This window comes from Thermobia domestica, chromosome 11 (assembly GCF_964235325.1).
Source record: "Thermobia domestica chromosome 11, izTheDome1.hap1.1, whole genome shotgun sequence".
Classification (NCBI taxonomy): Eukaryota; Metazoa; Arthropoda; class Insecta; order Zygentoma; family Lepismatidae; genus Thermobia; species Thermobia domestica.
In genome coordinates, this window is record NC_137464.1 from 252,835,302 (window position 1) to 252,851,411 (window position 16,110).

At 36.4% G+C, this 16,110-nt stretch overlaps 1 protein-coding gene across 3 annotated transcripts in view; it reads left to right on the top strand.

Annotated features, from left to right (window-relative positions):
• The window catches only part of LOC145664933 (uncharacterized), a 256,051-nt gene that overhangs the window by 101,650 nt on the left and 138,291 nt on the right, over positions 1–16,110 (top strand). For 2 of the 3 annotated variants that reach the window (XM_081732045.1, XM_081732046.1), the window contains exon 1: positions 9,425–9,952. The exons of the other annotated variant lie outside the window; for it this stretch is intronic. The gene's annotated coding sequence lies outside the window, so the exon portion shown is untranslated. Of the gene's footprint in view, positions 1–9,424; positions 9,953–16,110 lie in introns of those variants that run through there. 3 annotated transcript variants of the gene reach the window in all.

A 16,110-nucleotide genomic window follows, 5' to 3' on the forward strand; every position in this document is an offset into this window, starting at 1 on the left:
TCAATATCTGATAATGCACCAATAGAATTTGTTGTTCCCGGTCATGGGGATGACTATATGGACTTACCGCACACAATGTTATATATTAAAGGTAAAATTACTAAATCAGATGGTTCTAATTTAACTTCTGCCGATAAGAAAATCGGCCCTGTAAATGATTTTCTCAATGCAAAGTTCAGTGAAGTGCAATTATATTTAAATAATCAACTTATTTCCTACTCTTCACATACATATCCATATCGATCGTATATTGAAAAACTACTAAACTATAATGCTGAAGCTAAATCAACGCATCTTCAAACATCAATGTGGTTTAAAGATACTGCAGGGCATATGGACAGTGTGTCCGATGGTAATGTAGGATTTAAACAACGTTTTCTTCTCACTACTTTAACTCAGTCATTTGAATTATTGGGTTATATTCATGCTGATATTTTCAATCAGGAGAAATTTTTACTGAATGGTGTACAACTGCGTATTAAACTAATTCCAGCTAAACCTACATTTTGTCTAATGGGTGACGCAAATGCTGATGGAAAAGTTGTAATTACAGATGCAACATTGCTTGTGAAAAAGGTTGATGTATCACCAGCAGTTAAAACAGCACAAAATAAAGTATTACAAAATCCTAAATTTAGAATAAAATATCCTCTAACAAAAGTGCAGGTGAAGACAGAAACTCTGCTACAAGGAATCATGGATAGTACACTTCCAGATCTGTTTTCAGGCATAGTGCCTAAACGTATTATTATTGGTTTTGTTACTAATGCTGCTTTCAATGGTACTTATCAAACAAATCCGTTCAATTTTTCAACATTTTAGTATGTCGTTTTTTACACTGTATGTTGATGGATCGCCTGTGCCATCCAAACCATTACAACCTGATTTTGATAATAAGCTATATATACAAGCATATTCTACGTTATTTACAGGTTCAGGTATTTATTATTCTAATCAAGGTAATGATATTTCACTTGCTGAATATCCTAATGGTTATACTCTCCTGGTGTTTGATTTAACTCCCGATTCAAGCGCAAGTGCTGCATTTCATACTAGTCCACAACGGCAAGGTAGTGTACGTTTAAAGGTTCATTTTAAAGAAGCACTGCCATCTCCTGTAACAGCAATTATTTATGGTGAATTCTCTTCAGAATTAGAAATTGATTTCCAGAGAAAATATATATTAATTAAATAAAAAATGTTAAATACAATTGAACTTTATGAAGCATGACAACAAAATTTGCCTAAAGATCATTTTATTGGTGTATATGCTGCAGATGAGTTGCCTTTGTTTATTCATGCATTTCCAGCCGCCATTATTATAAATACTGATTCTAGTGATAAGCCTGGTGAACATTGGGTTGCTGTTTATATATCTAATATGTGTGTGGGAGAGTATTTCGATAGCTATGGTATACCTCCTTATATACAACATCATATAAGGTTTTTAAAACGAAACTGTCCGTATTATGGAATAATAGACGTACTCAAGGTTATTTATCTCAATTTTGTGGACATTACTGTTTTTTATATCTAGCATGTCGTGCATCTGGTTATTCACTGCACGATTTCTTAAACAAATTCTCACTTACCACTATTGATGCTAATGATATTATGCTTTATTCATTTATGAGAGTATGATGATGTTATTTTTTTAAACTCCGCCATTGCCGGTCCCAAGCCCTGGATGAGAAAGGAGGAGGGTTGGGGGTTGCTACCCCCGTAAAAGAAAATAATATCTGCTATGTTTAAATAAGGGTGGAAAAAATGAATACACCCCTAAAATGACTATCTTTGCTATAGGGGTTGAAAAATATGCTCATAAAAGGGAACGAGTTCAATTAGGGGTGGAAACGAATACATCCCTGCTATGTTTTATCTGCTATGGTAAAATAGGGGTTGAACGAATCTTATGTATTATATGCTATGTTAAAATAGGGGTTGAAAAAAAGTGCTCATAAAAGGGAACAAGTTCACCCCTAAAAAGTGCTCATAAAAGAGAATGAATACACCCCCTAAAAAGTGCTCATAAAAGGGAACAAATACGGACTAAAATGGAGGTCGTAAAATACCGTGGGTTGATGGTTCACGATGCTCGATTTCCCAGGGGCTCCTGAGTTGTTCTAATATGGCCCAGACCGATCCATTTTCTATTACTTTCTTGCATACTTTTGTACACTTAATACTAATTGATTTTTTGAATACTACGGAATATATCTCTATTATAATTTTTTTTCTTTGCATTTATTCTTGTTATGCAAGGAAGACAAATATCTTTCTGATGAAGTTAATTATTTTACAGTACAGTGAATAAAACAATATTTACTACAGATGATGTTGAGAAATATACTTGGTATCTATATTTTTCAGTGTTCTTTATGTGTAAACTGCTCATTCAAAGATTCAGACAAACTCCACACTTGATTTCTGCAGTAAACTATAAGCTACATCATTGGCGGGTCTTAAGGGACGTCACCAAGCATTTCTAGAAAGACCGACTAATCTAATCTAGACTTGCTTCTGCAGTAAGCAATGAACTCCGTCATTGCCGGGTCTTAAGGGACGTACCAACCATTTTTTCTAAAAAGGACTAACACTAGTCATATTTTCCGTGTAATTAAGACGTTACATTGTTTTTTTAAAGTATCATATGAAGTTTTAGATTTTCACATATTCCTAGTTATAATAATAATAGTTTCATCCTTCAATCTTTCTTGGTTGTCTACAAACGACGCAAACATGTACTGTTCAAACAATATAGACTTTTGGACTGCCTTTGAAATGAAAGGAGACTAAAACATAGTCTCCAAACAACGGTTTGCTACTTAAATTGCCCACGAGACGAGAGTAAGACAAAAAATGAAATATTTGAGTTTTACGTCCCACGATTATGCCGGTTAAGCTAAAGGAGACGGAGATTATGAGAAATAAATGAAATGGTGGAATGAAGAAAGTGGGAGGAAACGGGAGAACCCCGAGAAAACCCATGCATACGGTGTTTGTCCACCACAAAGTTCACTTGGCGGGAGCAGGGTTTGAACCCGGGACCCCATGCACCGGAGGTGAACGCTCTACAACTGAGCCATCGCGGCCCCGAGACTAAGACAGTCTTCAGACAATATAAAGTTTGAATTACGCATACGACAATACGAAACTAAGAGTGTTCAAATAATAATTTAATTAACCGTAAAACAATTCAGGGGTAACGCTAAAGGAGCGCTAGCACCCTCAACTAATCTTTTCAAAAAAGCAAGCATTTCACGTTCGTGGGGGACCCGCTCGTACAGGGGTGGTTTCCCCGCTTTGGGAAACACGGAGGGTTAGTAATAATTTAAATCGTAAGGGCGAAATGGATCAGGTTTGGTTTTCCTCGGTTTAAAAATATAACCGTAGAACATGGAAGCTTCTCAGCTGGGGCAAGTGACCTGCTAATAATGACAGAATAAATGTATGGCTTTTTTCCGAGATGCAAGATCTAAATGATGCATATATATACAGTATTTGTATTCCTCTCTTTCGTTGCCGATTTCATTCAACAGCAATCAAATGTAAGTAAAGCAAGGCTGAAACCAAGTTCAGATTTCAGTGACCTCGACGGTATGGAATTATACCAGGAGTGTCAAGACATTATTCATTAACAATACGTCGTTTGGTGCACACAAGAAGCTAAAGAACAGCTGGACTGTTCCCTACAAGCCATCCCGAAACACATATCTTCGAAGGGGCTTGAAGCCTAAAAGAATTTGTTAACTGTGTTAAAAATGTGATTACACTCCCCCTATATCAATTGCATTGTGTGAACGGCCCTCTAGTAAAGCGAAGCTTATAAAATCATACTTGTGTTCCACTCTAAGTTAAAAAGATTGAAAATCCAGCTGCTCATTACAATGAACATAAAAACAGCATCAATTTTGGATTTTGAGGATATATAATTCAAACTTTCGCAGCTATCAAAGCACGGTAAGTTTCGTTCTAAATGTTAACATAAAAAACAGGCTAGAAAGATAGTAGCACAGTAGCTGGAAATATCATCTCATGTAACAATGTGTTGAATAGTCATTTATACAAATGGTATTAAACTGCACTTAGTCCTCTTAAAAATACAAAACAATATTAAAAATAACATACAATTCATACACCATGCTATATTTTATTATATATATATATATATATATATATATATATATATACTAACTAGTCATTTTACATCAAAAAGGTAAAGGGGTTTGGTTTAACTGGATGGGCTACATTTTATCATATAGGCCTATTTCAATCTTCAACAAGAGAGCAAAAGGTCTTTCCTGTGCGAAGTGTACATGAAATGACACTACCTCGTACAGAGATACTTAGACAACTCATTTGACAAACATGTCTATCCGATACGATAATAATCATAGAAATGATGAGGTGCTCTTATAACTTACAACATATTTGGAGCACTGTGAGTGTACTAACTTCACTTGTCTCCCATGAAAATCAAGTGAGCTACAAGGCTGCAAGCTTAGAACCGACGGAATTCCCCCGAATTTCTGGACCACCTCACACGACCTTACATACAAATGCTCACCAAAATCTGACTACTAACCTTTACTTGAAAGTGGTGATGGAAAATAAAAATCTGCCGTGAGGTCGAATAATTTTCGAAAGCTGGTCAGGGCGAACTTTACTTACCCCGCCCCCTCTGACGTCACTCATATTTTGTGTGACTGATCTAAGCAATAAGTAACAGTGTGACGTGTACACCATGTGAAAAAGCTTGATTTCTTTGGCGTGATATTATCTCATTTAATATTGAAACCAGAAAGTGTAGTAGATTTTTACCACTAATGGTTTCAGTAGAGAGATTAGAGTGCAGATGAAATATATCCTTGGGACGCTTATTTGAGTGCAGGAAACCACTTCTAGCTATATATATATATATATATATATATATATATATATATATATATATATATATATATATATATATATATATATATATATATATATACAGGGTGTAATAAACTATAGGCTACTGACAAGCTGAAAGAGGTGATTCCTCACATCAAAATAAGAAAAAAAGTTCATATAAACCTATGGCAAAAAGTGCATAGTTTGAGGGCTAGGGCTGTCCAAAATCGCCCAAAAACCCAAATTTCAAGAGGCCATATTTCGAATTCCAGAAAAATTGGATGGTGGTCTTTATCAGCGTAAAGGAAGCCAGCAAACACAATTCAAAAGTGTGTATTTTGTCAATTCTCAACAGGTGTACAGAGTATTCCCTGCAGGGTGTGATTCTCAGATATGCTCTCAATAGAAAATGAAATTAAATGAAATCTTTGAGTTTTACGTCCCACGATTATGCCGGTTAGGCTAAAGGAGACGGTGATTATGAGAAATGTTGGAATGAAGAAAGTGGGAGAAAACGGGAGAACACCGAGAAAATTCACGAGCACGGTGTCCACCACAAAGTCCACACGGCGCAAGCTGGGATCGAACCAGGGACCCGTAGCACCGGAGGTGAACGCTCTACCAGAGCCACTGCGCCCCCATGCTCTCAATACATTTCAGATATAGCCTCATTTCAAGGAGAGTCCAATGTAGGCAGGAGGTAAGCCGTAACAACTATGGACATCCAATGGTTCGGAGGGAAGTCAGAAGTGTTAGGAACCGGCAGCTCCATGATTGTGTGTGTGTTCGGAATAAAGTGTGATACGATGTATTTCGTCACGGTATATTTCACGTTTTCTTCATTTATAAGCGTGAAAGAAAACATCACAGCAAGCGTTTTCCCGAGTACGAGAGATCGTGCTGCTGACGATCCTTAACACTTCCGACATCCCGCCAAAGGATTTCGTGTTCATTACTGTCAAGGACGAAGTATAAATGTATTCCTGTAGTGCTTAATTGATTGTAGGAAAATGTCAACCGCTATCCATTACCGTTTATGTTGTACAGTGTTCAACGTAAAAACTGGATACAGTTTATTTCTACCAACTTCGGTTTTAATACCACCTCCGTCAAGAAATTTATTTTAAACTTTGAACCCTTCATATTCTCATCAAAATATACAGTGGGCCATCAATTTTTTTTTCTTCCAGACAAACATAGATTGCAGCTGGATAACCCTTCCGAGACAAGGTTGGGAAAATAATGCAGAGGGGTGTGCCACTTTCTTAATCCTCTGCTGTGAACACTTATTAAGATAACGGGACGATTTTTTCTATGCCAAATATGGTTGGGCGTTAGTTTATCATGATGGTATTTTTTCCTGAATGTCAAATTTCCCCCCCCCCCTCAAATTTGAACCCAAATAAAACATTCGAGAATTTTCGAATTTCAAATTTTGTTTCCTTTTAGTTTTTTTTTTCAGTATAACTCCCTTCGTTTTAGAGAGATCTACTTAAGACTTGTCAGACATATACTTCGTGTGGATGCCTAATTTTTTAGAGCAACTCATAATTAGTGTTGCCAACTAAGGAAATTAAAATATTCATATTTTTCTGTGAAAAATTCGAAATTTGTTTATAAATCCATATATATATATATATATATATATATATATATATATATATATATATATATATATATATATATATATATGTACGAACGCAAGTCAACTTACGCCAGTCGAACATCAGTCCTTACTGAACAAAAGCAAGTACAGATCTTACAATTGGGAAATTAGCGGGCGCACAAAAAATTCGAATTTGGATTCTAAATCTTGATTCTTTTTTTTTACTTTTCTGTTTACCATAATCTATTTCTTTTAAAATTACAAGTTTCGTTTGTTAGTTACCCACATGATACTTGTATGATATAATAGTGGTATAGCAAAGTTTATTTGAAGATTTTCTGTCTGGTTGCAGTTTTTCCAACCATAAAACAATTAATTCCCTATTTTAAGGGGAAAATTCGGAAAATATCCCATTATCCTCTATAATTTCACTCTTATTGGCTACATTCAAAGCAAACTTACCTTATTGAAAGCCTTATCCTCGGCCTACACAACATATTATAGACAATTTCAGTTGGATAATTAGGGGAGGTACAGTTGATTTTGTTCTCTAAGTGGATAGAAAATTGTGACTTTTTGGGGGTAGATAAGATTTTATTTAATTACATGCATAGTTTATTAAATATCAACATGACACTTCTCGGACATATTAGTGGATACCAAAGTACATTTTATGATAGTTTGCATCTGACTGTCTGCGTTTATCTATTATTAGTGTTTCCAGCTACAGAAAATTTTAAATTTTCGATTTTAGGTGATAAATTCGGAAAATATCCCACTTTTCTCTATATAATTTCTCTCTTGTTGGCTACAGTGGAACAAACGTACCAGTATTTGAAAGCTTCACCTTTGGCCTACACAACACACCTTAGAAAGTTTCACTTGGATAGTAAGAGGAAGTACAGTTGAGATTTACAGTAGACCTTGTTCCCTAAGTGGAAAGATAATTGTGATTTTTCTTATGTACAATCACATGCTTAGTTTATTAGACACAGTCATGAAATTTCTAGGATGTATTAGTGGGCTATCAAAGTTCATTTTGAGATAGTTTGCGTCTGTCCGGTAGCGGAGTTTATAGCTACAGAAAATTTTAATTCTTGATTTTAGATGAAAAATTCGGAAAATTTCCGACTTTTTCCTCTATAATTTCCCTCTTGTTGACTACATTGAAACAAACGTACCAGTGTTTGAAAGCCTCGACTTTGGCCTACACAAAGCACTATAGAAAGTTTCAATACGATAATTAGGGAAGCTGCAGCACCTGTATAACTGTTGATTTTTGCTTCTGAGCCGGAAAAAGTATCAAAATTTAGTGTGTCCTTTGAGAGAGATTTTTTTTCTTTCTATCTTTGTATGGCAGCCAACGACTTCACGTTTTCACTGTGCGTTGTCGACACACCAAATACATTTTTCAGGTGATCTGGACCCACAACAGTGGTGCCAGCTCCGAATTTTTTTAAAATTTGTTTAGAGATTTGTTTGTGAATTTTCACCCCTACATTTCCCTCCAGTTGGAAACACTGCAAAAGTCTACAACAACGCCAAAAATGACCCTATCTCGAAAGGGACAGGAAAATGGCCATGTTTGAAGCCCTGAGAGAGTTGTTACAACAAATCCGTATCACACCGTTGGAGAATTTGCCAAGGAACTCCAGAGCACCAATTCGACTCTTGATTCTTATAGTCAATATCGTCATTTCAGATTTTGCCAGGCGTGAGCAAGATTGTCCACTGACGTAAGAGTTTCACGTTTTTGTTAATCTATTAATATACAATTTATTAAAAACAATAAATTGTATATTCTTTATTGGGGGTGAGGGCAATTGCCTCTTCCCCAAATAACGTTCCTGTTCATAATATGTAATGTAAAATATTACCAAATGATTAAGCCTGCCATACGTCCCGTAAATTTAGTCGGGACGGGCAAATGTCCCGTATTTTAATACCGTCCCATTTCTGCTATCAATATAAGCTTTAAAAACCTGACATTGGCTGCGAATCCCGTAATTAGTGAATGAACAATAAGCTCTAACATGTAACTAATAACTTTATGCAAGTTATCACACCACCCTCCTAGATTTAACAGCGAGCAAGCCAATAGAGTTGAAACGCAGAATTGCAGTTTGTCAGTTAGCACTTAAGGTGATCTGCAATCTTTAATTAAGTGCACGAGCTGTGCTGTCGTTCATAATACATTACAAGTAAAGAGTTTCATCAACAGGAATGCCTAAACTAAAGTGCACGTTTTCTTCCAATTAGAAGAAGTACCCGTTTCTGAAAGCATCGAAGTTGACTGCAAAATTTCCAATGCTACTTTTTTCTACTGCACCTCACCGAAAAGCAAGCGAATGTAAGATGGCTTCGAGTGCTTCTACATCTACAAGCACGAGGAAGATGACTTTTTCTTCAACAAGACAGATAAGTTAACAAGAATTATAAATAATCTTTTTGAGAGGCTAGGGCCATGGAATTGTGCTTTGGTCTAGGGCTTAGAAATATGTAAATCCAGCCCTGATAATTACACACGAAGCAAGGAGAAAAATCAGCTAAATTATAATCAGATTAAACTGACAAACGTAATTTTGGCAATTACAGCCATGTAAATAAATATTGCTAAACGCGCGAAGAATATGGAAGGTAGATTGTATCACCGATTTAAATAAAACAATATTATTTGCGTATTGTTTTTCCGTAAAGCATTTTTGTAACATTTCATCTTATGTTTTTAAGGCAATTCTTTTGTAATTAGATTGTAAATATCTTCAGTATATAGAATCAATTGCCGGGAACGAAGAGAGAAAAGTTGCTGCAGCTGAGAGAATTTCAACCTATTATGCTGATGTTCATAACCAGAGCTACAGTTTATTGGATTGTTTTGAAGAGTTTTTTTTGGGGGGGGGGGGGGAGCGAAGATCGAAGGTGTCCCGTATTCTCATGAGAAAAAATGGTAGGTTTGCAAATGATGTAGTTAGGACATAGTACTTTTGTACAGAATAAACATAGCCTTACATTAACTTGTCTTTCATTATTTCAATCCTTCCAAACAGCCTTCAAGTAATATTTAAACAAAACGATAATCTGAAAAGAGCAAGGGAATTATTGTACTTGTAATTCTCCATGTGTTTACGTGCATTACAACTCTAATAATCCGCCGTTTTTTTTTTTTTTTTTTTTTTTTTTTTTTTTTTTTGTAATGTTAATTTTGTTGACAATTATATTCTGTTCTATTTTAATTTGAATTTATTTCAACTGTTATTTTGTTATATATTTCAACGTTTGAAAGTTTATGATATGTTACGCTAGTTTGGAATTGGCGATGCCAACGCTATCTCGCGTCAGGTGAAATCTGCAAAGAATGAAGATAATAAAACAAAAACATACTGAAATCATAATCTAAAGTATAATCAAGTTTGTTGAAAGACACTAAAATCAAGACAAGATATTTGACTTAATCAGGTAACCGTGAAGATTCTAGTTTATATTCTGTTTCTGAAAAATTAATATGTCTTCTAACGTAATAATATTGAATTTTAGTTGTCTTGAAAGAATAATTTTGACGAAAACTATGGAAGGCTAATAGGCCTAACCCAGCAGAGTTTCCTAACGCAACAAGCATTTCTCCGGCATGTAACTAATTATGCATAAATTTTACAGCTTTACAACTATATTAACAATTTCTAGTTCACGCAATTTCATTTGGTTTATTATTATGAAACATCGATGTTATTTCTTTTGGCTGCTGGAATCGAATTACATTGCATGGAGAATGCTAGCTATTGACTGGACTTAGGATTGATTATACATACCAGAGTAGCATTATATAGTATACGTTGTACGTTTATTAATGTCCGAATATTTCAATATATATGTTAGGATTTGGCTTTCTAAAATTAAGGTAACAGTTTACAAGACGACCTTTTCATATTCTGTGCACGTGGATACTTCTTAGTCTTACACAACGTACAGAAATGATTGTATATCATGTACGAGTGGTAATAGAACACCAAAGAAATCCACATCATGTTATATTCACACTCCAACATGAAGTATGAATACAGCGTGATCTGAGTTTCTTGTGTTCCATTACCACTTGTACGTCAAATACAATAATTTTTTATACGTAGTGCAACATTAAGAAGCATCCAAGTGCACGCAACAGCCACACATAGTAATACTTCAAGTACAAGGGCACTGATTAAGTAAAAGAGCACTGGATAGACAGGCAGTAAGTACAAGGGCAAATTTCAGGAATGAAACGAAAAAGAGAATAGGTACAAGGACCAAGAAGCATTCGTTTTCACATACCTAAAATGGTTGGCGGATATAATCTAGCTACTTCCAACAGGAAGCTGTGAAACCGCGTTGTGAGGGGATACTTTTTCTTGAAAAGAAGGGAGGCCAGATGTCCGACGAAATGGTGTCTTTTATTCCCATATCTGTCTTTTGCGTCTCGCCACAACCTCTCGATATTTTGCGTGTGAGCGCCAGTAATGGGATCTACGAAATTCAGGCTATGATTCACTGTGAAGTGCTGAAATCCCACCTCAGTCAACCTATCATATGACTTACAGTAGTCGCTATGAATGATTGTATCAGGTTCCACCCACTGTTGAAGAACGCCTAACAGCACTTCAGCACTTCTGTTCTTCATGACACACATGAATACATTACCAGAACCAACCTCGTAACCTCCAAAAACCCACGTGCCATCGATCACACGACCGCAGTGATTTTTCCGTCTCCCGAACTTGGATTCATCTATCTGAACTGTTATCCCTGGACCCCCAAGTTTAGTAGAGGAATCCATAGCCCAGCACACGCAAACCTCGCGGCAGAAGCTAAACCAATCGACACATATTTTTCTGCAAATATTCAGATTCATAGTAGCATTACTGATGTTTGGACGGCTATTAACCCATAAGGCGCATCACCGTTAAAAATCGAGTTTAGCCCTAGAAAAAAACGTTCCCTTGAAAAGCGAGGAGGAAAAACGGTACTTCGTCTTCCTCCTCGAATCTCCAATGAAACGTGTTTTCTGACAGCGAAACATTCCTTTCCCTAAAAAAAACGTGTCCCTACAACATTCAGAACACAACTTACCTATCGGACGCAGTCCATGCTCTTGCAACACAGCTAATGCCTCACTTTGTCTTTCCTTCGTCGTTATTTCGACCACATGATATTCAGATAAGGAGCATGCCTCACATGAGGGCATCGCCATTACGACTGCACCTGCCATCTTGTCTCTTCTCTCTTCTTCTGTCCTTCCTTTTTGCTCATACTACTGCCGCCACCTACCTGACCATGCGCATGTATTCAATGACGTCACAAGAAACATTTGAAAAGCACTACTCGTAAAAATATATAAACTTCAAAACACAACGAAACGCAACGCAAACCGACATACATTTTATTTTATATTACTCAGTAATTAAATGAAAGTCGCCTTGTTACTTCCTTTTTACCATCCTAGATAGTCAATGAATAATTCCTAAAAGTATAACGATTCTGCTCCCTCCCTAAACGAAAAGGTCGGCACGTCACTTATTTCCCTAACTAATTAAATGTGTTATGAAATTATTTAATATGACATTTAATTATTTAATGATTCAACGTAAACATAACTTGCAGATTTTATGTGTATTCTTTTGCGCTTCAAGTTCGTTGATTCTGGGCAAGCTATTTATCCTTTTGAATCAATAATAGTAATGACAGGTATTAGTGAATAAGGCATTTATTCCGAAGCTGGTCGTCCGTCTGGTTTTCAGCAGAAAGCGTAATACCTGTAAAACCTACGAAAATGTAAAAATCATCAATTTTTAATTTACTTTATCAAGCTCAATACTCAATTCGCATACTAATGCCGAACGAGAGATAGCGAGTGAAGGTGGGTTAATAGCCATGTCGGGTATGTGACTTACCGTTACGATAAAAGTGTAACTTTCTTCACGGTTCTTTGCAGTTACTTGCTTACCACATTTTCTTGGTACGAATCTGTACCATGACGTCGATCTTCAGAATTTGCTTTATAAATCTCTTCTTAATCGGTGTAAAGCTTTTCAGACCGGGCCTTTTGCATTCATTCAAGGGCAGAAGCATCAAATAATATGTTTCATGGGCATTATGCAGTTACGCGTGCAATGCCTGGGGGCAGTGACGTCACAGACGGACGAAATAAAAAGGTAACTTTTAGAGCTTTTTCTTTTTTTTTTTAATCTTGACACAAAGCTATTAATCCTAGGATCATAGTTCATACCTCATTGTGTTTGTAATGAAGGAAAATTTGCAACTGTACCACTCGAATTTCCCTATTATGTACGAGAAGCGGGGATATTCCGCGCAAAGTGGAAATAGGGATTTTTAAAGATTTTTTATTTATCGGGATTTCCTTTCAGGTACATGATAGGGACATGTGAGTGGTATCGTTTAAAACCTAGCATCATTCCGAACAAAACGAGGTATGAACCATGATCGTAGAGAATTTTCAAAAATTTCTGAATTTTTCCCATATTACCATTTCTAGTCAATGTGTTTAGTAAAATCGCTATAGTGACATCATTATTTGTCGTAGGATAATTGCTCGTACCTCATTTTGTTCGTAATGATGCAATGTTCCAACGCAATTGCTACCGTTGCGCTGTCATGTACCTGAGAAGATAAATTTCCGAAAACGGGAATATTTGAAATTTTGAATTTCAAGCTACTTCTTTACAATTTGTGCGGGAATTCCTCTCTTCAGGTACATGATAGGGACACGCAAGTGGTACGATTAGAAACGCAGCCTAATTACGAACAAAATTACGTACATATCCTAGAATAAATAGTCTTGGTGCTGATTTACTAAATAGAGCTGATTTACTAAATTTCCCTCCCCAATTTTTGGGTAGTAATTACTAATTTGTTGTTATTCAATAAGCTCTAGCGTTAAGATTCATTGTAGGATCATGGATCATATCTCATTTTGTTTGTAATGAAGCAACGTTCCAAACTGTACCACTCACGTGGGGCTAACATGTGCCTGAGGAAACAATTTCAAGAAAAAGTTATTTTTTTTACTGACAAAAAATCTTTTTCCAAATTTAAGCGGGATTTTCCACTTCTGGTACATAATAGGGACATTTGAGTGGTACAGTTGTAAACATTGCTTCATTATGAACACAAAGAGGTACGAACGAACTCTGATCCTACGATAAAGATTCTTGACACTAGAACATAGTAAATAACAATAGATTAGTGGTTAAGAGGAAAGAGTGAGTCGGGAAAAATAGTAAATGGATTTTAGCACCAAGACTATTTACCTCAGGTTCATGGTTCATACCTCTTTTTGTTCGGAATGAAGCAAAGATTTCTTTGGTAACATTCGCATGTCCGTGTCGCATACCGGAGAGGAGAAATTCGCAGGAAACGGAGACTTTTTAAAAAATCCTTTTTTCCCCACTTTGGGCGAGAATTTCATTACCTTAGATACATATTAGAGAAATTTGACTGGCACAGTTGGAAACACTGCTTCATTCCGAACAAAACTAGATATAAACCATGATTTTACGATAAATAGTATCGACGCAATAGCTGCTTGACCGGAAGTCTAAAATTTACCTAAAAAAATGGGCGTCTCAAAAGAGTTAAGCCATGACTTTCACATACTTTCTAAAGATTTTTCATTGTTTCACGAACTGAATTACTATTAACTCACATCCAGGGCAATGTGTCTGCAGCCATGGTCACAATACAAATGCTCATTACTTTCCCACAATCCAGCCATGCGTTAACCTTGCGTCAAGTAGTTCCCTCCGCTTGGCAAATAGTTCCATGTTTAGAACTACTTAAATTTATATGAAAGTAATAAACAACTTTCGCTCTTCTTACATATTATCAAGCCCACAAACTATCAAATTATTCATTTCTTCCCGGTAAATTTTCAAAATTTTCCTAGAAACAGACTACCAATTTTAGAACTTAACCTTGTCATAAAAATAGTTTTACGTTTAAATAAATAACTGCATATGAAAGACAATTCCCTAGCATATTGATTTCAGCATTTATTCCCGTAAGCCCAGCCAGCTTTTCAACATGACAATAATTACGTATGGACAGGTTGAGTTATGTCAGTTTAATTAAGGTTAGGTTGGTTTAAGATAGGTTTCCATTTGGTTTCTTTAATTTAGTACATAGATCTGATCCGGCGGGGCTTATCTGAAATTAACCCCTAATTTTCACCGCTGGGGTATTTCTGCACAATCTAAGGAATTTATATTTTATGTTTATAAGTATTGAGTTACATGTGTAAAATCGTTACAAGTATTCTAATCTACGTGATTTTATACGATATCAGGTGGTTGTTGCACTATCCGTTGATGCGCGAATTTTTGAAGTCGTTTTAATGGCACACGTAAGATGTGTGTATTAGGGATGGCCACAAAGTTCTGGTGAAGATCCGATTTTCAGAACCGGTTCCAGACCTGGATCTAAAAACCCGGTTCCAGAAATGGATAAGAAAACCCGGTTCTAGAACCGGATCATATGAATCGGTTCAGATCTGGATCTGAAAACCCGGTTTCAGAACCGGATCTTAGGAACCGATTCCAGATTTCGATCCCTTTCCAGATCTGGATCTGAAAACCCGGTTTCAGAACCGGATCTTAGGAACCAGTTCCAGACCTGGATCCGAAAACCCATTCCCGAACCGGATCTTAGGAACCGATTCCAGATTTGGAACCGAAAGCCCCCAAAGAACCCAAAAGGAGGCACAAACTTCACCAAAACCCTACTAAGAAGACCACGCACTTGTGCTCTCCACGCCCAGACCCACTTGTGTCCCCAGAAAAAAAATTTTGGTCCACCAGTGAGTGTTTAGCCAAATGAGTTTCTCAGTTTGCCTCTTTAGCCAATGAGTTTGCCAGTTACACAGTTTATTTAGCAAAATGAGATAAGCGGCAACCGCCTGGCCGCCTGCCTATCGCTTCCACCATTTCATCTAGCACACTGTTCACTATGTATCAAACTTAGTAATTATATGAAAATTTAAGATTTAAAACTAAAAACTAAAGTACTACGACTATTCTAAAACAATGAACAGCGCTCGCTCTTGATATAAACCTAGCCTACTTATCTGACTATATGAATTATACAGGGGGTTTCAAAACAACAACTTCAACGTTTGAGACGTGATTCCTGATATTAAGATAAGACAAAAAGTATAGACCATCTTGGGTGCACAAATGCTTCCTTTTGGAGTTATAGGCTGCCGAAAGCGTGAAGAAATGAACTTTAAAAGGTCCATAGCTCCAAAACTATGGGGCCTACCGTAGTCGGGTCAAGACTTTACTAAGGAACTAATATGCGTTCTATGCAAAAATACATGCTTCAGAATCATTCAGTACTTCGGCAACGATTTTTATAGAGGTAGTTAGTGAGTACTTCAGATTATATATCCGTAACCAAACTGCCTGTACAAAAATTGTTGCGTGAGTACCATAGTGTGTGTGTGTGTGTGGGGGGGATGTATGATCATTTCTACACAGGGGTTGGAAGAATGATGCCCCTTATTTCTATCTAGACTTTGGAGGAATAACATACTACATGTATTTAAATCAACTAATTATGAAATTTTATAT